Raw genomic sequence first — 6000 nt, forward strand, 5'->3', positions numbered from 1 at the left:
CTGCTTCCTGGCTGATGGCAGCGGTTCCTCCGCCTCCCGGTGGATGGCAGCGGGTCCTCCGTCCCCTGGCGGATGGCAACGGCTCCTCCGCTTCCTGGCAGAAGCAGTGGTTCCTTCGCCTCCTGGCGGACGGCAGCGACTCCTCCATCCCCTGGTGGACGGTAACGGCTACTCCACCTCCTAGTAGTGAGCTCATCCGCCTCCCTGGCGCACGGCAGCAGCGAGTTCTCCCGGACAGCATGCTCTTCCTCCCTTCCCGGGTTTCGGCACCAGTGTAACAATGTTCGGGAAAGGAGGAAGCGGGAACCAAATTAACAAGACTTTAATTAACACAAATGCTGAACTGAAAACATAACAACAGATTGACACACACAGCGGCCGCGTGCATCTCTCTCTCTCTCTCTCTCTCTGGCGTCCCTGGCTCCTCCTTTATCTCTCTCCCGCTGACTGGGCAACTCAGTGCCGGGTGTGCATCCTCTCGGCCCGGCCATGCCCTCCTCCTCATCACATGTGGCAATATGTTTCACTGTCCCCTTCTGCATATCGCGGCCCCCTTCGGCATATCGCCCCTTTCGTCATATCGCAGCCCACTTTGGCATTCCGCTGCCCCGTTTCGTGGCCGGCAACACTTTCCCAGTCCTCCCGATGGCCAGTCCGCCTCTGCTTTCAGGTCCCCATCTCTCCCCGGGCCCTAGTGTGGCTGCATACCCTGCAATGCCGGTAGTTACACCACTGAATGGAAGGTTAAGATTATAGGTTTAGAAGTAGGGGTTGGTGTAGGGTGTATGTGTGACTCTAAATAAACAAAATAAACACACTGCAGTGACACCCCTATACTATATTTTAGGATTTAATTAGGGGTGCAAATAGTATTTGCCACTATTTGCACCAGGGTGTAAATAGCATCTAAAACTATTTACACTTAGTGCAAAGAAGATGCTTTTTGTTGCTATTTACACGTGCAAATAGCTTCTATCAAATTAAAAATTCTCTCATCATTTACTCACCCTCATGCCATCACAGATGTGTATGACTTTCTTTCTTTTGCTGAACACAAAGATTTTTAGAAGAATATCTCAGCTCTGTACGTCCATACAATGCAAGTGAAAAAAACACTTTGAAGCTCCAAAAAGCACATTAAAGCAGCATAAAAGTAATCTATAAGACTCCAGTGGTTAAATCCATGTCTTCAGAAGATATGATAGGTGTGGGTGAGAAACAGATCAATACTTAAGTCCCTTTTTAATATAAATGTACTTTTAAATAGCCCTCCTATGTGTAACGGGACCCAGCTGGTACGTGATAGCTGTGTAGTGTGTGTAAACCTCACTCCCCTGGCCTCAAGAGGCGCACTAGTGACTGTTGCTAGGGGCTGTAGCCTTTAGCCTCCTCATTAGCACGGCCGCCTCCCATGCTGGCTGACGCTGGTTTGAATCCTGCTCGGAGTGGGTTGAGCAGGACCGGTGTGTATTTCTATGTATACTTATATTTTGTAGTCATTTTTTATTTTTATTCTATTTTTGTATTATCTCTGTCTTGTTGTTGTATTGTTTGTGCACTGGAACAAATTCCTTGTATGTGTAAGCATCCTTGGCAATAAAGCTCATTCTGATTCTGATTCTGTTTCTCACCCACACCTATCAAATTGCTTCTGAAGACATGGATTTAACCACTGGAGACGTATGGATTATTTTATACCACCTTTATATGCTTTTTGGAGCTTCAAAGTTTTAGACCCTGTTGACTTACAAGCCTACAGAGAGGAGGTGCACACTCTGACACACTGGTATCAGGAGCACAACCTCTCCCTCAACGTCAGTAAGACAAAGGAGCTTGTGGTGGACTTCAGAAGGAAAGACAGAGAACACAGTCCCATCACCATCAATGGAGCACCAGTGGAGAGAGTCAGCAGCTTCAAGTTCCTGGGTGTCCACATCACTGAGGAACTCACATGGTTCATCCACACTGAAGTCATTGTGAAGAAGGCTCATCAGCGCCTCTTCTTCCTGAGACGGCTGAGGAAGTTTGGAATGAACCGCCACATCCTCACACGGTTCTACACCTGCACTGTAGAGAGCATCCTGACTGGCAGCATCTCTGCCTGGTATGGCAATAGCACAGCCCACAACCGCAAAGCACTGCAAAGGGTGGTGCGAACTGCCAGACACATCATTGGAGGTGAGCTTCCCTCCCTCCAGGAAATATATACAAGGCGGTGTGTGAAAAAAGCACGGAGGATCATCAGAGACTCCAGCCACCCGAGCCATGGGCTGTTCTCACTGCCACCATCAGGCAGGCGATATCGCAGCATCAGGACCCGCACCAGCCGACTCCATGATAGCTTCTTCCCCCAAGCAATCAGACATTTGAACTCTTGATCTCCCACGATCAAAATACATCAGCACTGCACTTTATTATTATTACTACTTTTACTCTTATATCTCACACCGGACTGTCATAAATTATATTATTATTATATATATTCTCTCTTAACAACTTACTATCAGCCGACAGCCTGAATGTCAATACAGTACAATACAACCTACTGTACATTCTATATATACTACTATATATACTTTTTTAATTTTATTGAATAATGTGTATCTATATTGTGCGTATTGTATACTGTACAGTGTATGTTATTATTTGTATATTGTGTTGTGTGTAATTATGTGTATATTAGACTTTAAATTGTGTTGTGTTAATTTGATGTTTTTGTAAATTGGTATATGTCTCATCACTGTCATGACTGCTATATTGATCGGAACTGCACCCAAGAATTTCACACACCATTGCACTTGTGTATATGGCTGTGTGACAATAAATGTGATTTGATTTGATTTTGATTTGACTTACATTGTATGGACCTCCAGAGTTGAAATATTCTTCTAAAAATCTTCATTTGTGTTCAGCAGAATAAAGAAAGTCCAGAATAAAAAAAATACACATCTAGGATGGCATGAGATTGAGTAAATGATGGGAGACTTTTCATTTTTTGGGTGAACTATTCCTTTAACATTGCCATAAAGTATAGGCTATTATTGTAAATATAATTTAATTAAAAGATATTTGATTTTAGTGATGAAAATATCTGAAAGAACAAATTTTAGTTGTTCAAATATTTTAGCATACAACAACAGCAACAAAAATTGCTTTAAATATGTATAAAACCGAAAAATGCCCTTCACACAGACTTTGATTGCCTTTCTCATCTCCGAAGAGGTACGGAAAAAAGAATAGGGTCAAAACATGCATTTAAAGTGCTCAGCATTAATGCTTTCGCGCACCACTTTGGAATTTCTTGTCTGATGTAACCTGCTAAGCAAACACAAGGAGTGTCCCCAGAGACAATCCAATGGCCCAGAGCCTGCGACAACGTCTAATGAGAGGGAGCTTTGACAAAATTCGAATAACATTGATGTAGCAGAAGCAGCAAATGATGAGGGGTGCGCAGAAAAACAGCACTACAGCTACCATCCGCATTTTAGCCAAGTCTTTGAGTTGGTTTGCAGTGAAGTTACTGAAGCACTGTTGAGGTTCTGTCACCAGGAGGCGCTGATTAATGGCGTTGTCTACTTCATCAGAATCCTTGTATGCAGCCTTGTAAGCAAACCCTGAAGTTACTACAGGTGCATCTCAATAAATTAGAATGTCGTGGAAAAGTTCATTTATTTCAGTAATTCAACTCAAATTGTGAAACTCGTGTATTAAATAAATTCAATGCACACAGACTGAAGTAGTTTAAGTCTTTGGTTCTTTTAATTGTGATGATTTTGACTCACATTTAACAAAAACCACCAATTCACTATCTCAAAAAATTAGAATACATCATAAGACCAATAAAAAAAACATTTCTAGTGAATTGTTGGCCTTCTGGAAAGTATGTTCATTTACTGTATATGTACTCAATACTTGGCAGGGGCTCCTTTTGCTTTAATTACTGCCTCATTTCGGCGTGGCATGGAGGTGATCAGTTTGTGGCACTGCTGAGGTGGTGTGGAAGCCCAGGTTTCTTTGACAGTGGCCTTCAGCTCATCTGCATTTTTTGGTCTCTTGTTTCTCATTTTCCTCTTGACAATACCCCATAGATTCTCTATGGGGTTCAGGTCTGGTGAGTTTGCTGGCCAGTCAAGCACACCAACACCATGGTCATTTAACCAACTTTTGGTGCTTTTGGCAGTGTGGGCAGGTGCCAAATCCTGCTGGAAAATGAAATCAAAATCTTTAAAAAGCTGGTCAGCAGAAGCAAGCATGAAGTGCTCCAAAATGTCTTGGTAAACGGGCGCAGTGACTTTGGTTTTCAAAAAATACAATGGACCAACACCAGCAGATGACATTGCACCCCAAATCATCACTGACTGTGGAAACTTAACCCTGGACTTCAAGCAACTTGGGCTATGAGCTTCTCCACCCTTCCTCCAGACTCTAGGACCTTGGTTTCCAAATGAAATACAAAACTTGCTCTCATCTGAAAAGAGGACTTTGGACCACTGGGCAACAGTCCAGTTCTTCTTCTCCTTAGCCCAGGTAAGACGCCTCTGACGTTGTCTGTGGTTCAGGAGTGGCTTAACAAGAGGAATACAACAACTGTAGCCAAATTCCTTGACACGTCTGTGTGTGGTGGCTCTTGATGCCTTGACCCCAGCCTCAGTCCATTCCTTGTGAAGTTCACCCAAATTCTTGAATCGATTTTGCTTGACAATTCTCATAAGGCTGCGGTTCTCTCGGTTGGTTGTGCATCTTTTTCTTCCACACTTTTTCCTTCCACTCAACTTTCTGTTAACATGCTTGGATACAGCACTCTGTGAACAGCCAGCTTCTTTGGCAATGAATGTTTGTGGCTTACCCTCCTTGTGAAGGGTGTCAATGATTGTCTTCTGGACAACTGTCAGATCAGCAGTCTTCCCCATCATTGTGTAGCCTAGTGAACCAAACTGAGAGACCATTCTGAAGGCTCAGGAAACCTTTGCAGGTGTTTTGAGTTGATTAGCTGATTGGCATGTCACCATATTCAAATTTTTTGAGATAGTGAATTGGTGGGTTTTTGTTAAATGTGAGCCAAAATCATCACAATTAAAAGAACCAAAGACTTAAACTACTTCAGTCTGTGTGCATTGAATTTATTTAATACACGAGTTTCACAATTTGAGTTGAATTACTGAAATAAATGAACTTTTCCACGACATTCTAATTTATTGAGATGCACCTGTATAACAAGCACCCAGATGAAAACACATATTATTATTGTATAAGTGATTCTCCTTGGACTTTTATAGTTCACTGGAAAAGTTACACACACATATCTCTCAGCGCTAATCGCTGCCAAGAACAGAATGCTAGTGTAGATTGGAAAAAAGAACATGAAAAGGTTGAAGTGGCACAGGATTTAGGGCATGTTCCAGTCCATGTTATCCACTGCCTCATTCATCTTGACTGGTAGGAATGTGAGGAAAATGAGGTCAGAAACAACAAGGTTCAACATAAATATGTAAATAGGGACAGGTTTACAGTGAATCTTGCAAATGGATGTGCAGAATCCCAGTGTTGTATGAGGGAAGCCAATCAAGAATATAATAATATACATGTAATGGAAAAATTAAGAGACCGCTCCAATTTTTAGAGTATAATTTTTCAAAAAGTATAAAACCACTGCTGTGATCATCACTATCATCTTGCAATGGGACCAGCTGGATGGCAAAAACAGTGCTAATAGTACCTCAAAAGTAATTGGAATCAAAAAATAACTATTGACCATGCAAAAGAGTTGAAAAGTTTTCAGAGAGGAAAAGAAGGGTTCAATTCTGGCTTTACTGGCAGAGGGATACAGTGAGCATCAGGTTGCTTCCATCCTTAAAATTTCAAAAGACAGCTGTTCATAAGAACAAGGTCAAGCAGCAGACATTGGGAACAACAAAGCTACAGACTGGAAGAGGGCGAAAATGACTCTCCACTGACCGGGATGACTGTCAACTCATTTAAATGTCACTCAACAACTGTAGG

At 42.4% G+C, this 6000-nt stretch overlaps 1 pseudogene; it reads right to left on the bottom strand.

Moving 5' to 3' along the window:
* Nucleotides 1–3318: 3318 nt before the first annotated feature.
* Nucleotides 3319–5584, bottom strand: LOC127421632 (G-protein coupled receptor 42-like; annotated as a pseudogene).
* Between the last annotated feature and the right edge of the window lie 416 nt (nucleotides 5585–6000).

This window comes from Myxocyprinus asiaticus, chromosome 30 (genome assembly GCF_019703515.2).
Source record: "Myxocyprinus asiaticus isolate MX2 ecotype Aquarium Trade chromosome 30, UBuf_Myxa_2, whole genome shotgun sequence".
Taxonomy (NCBI): Eukaryota; Metazoa; Chordata; class Actinopteri; order Cypriniformes; family Catostomidae; genus Myxocyprinus; species Myxocyprinus asiaticus.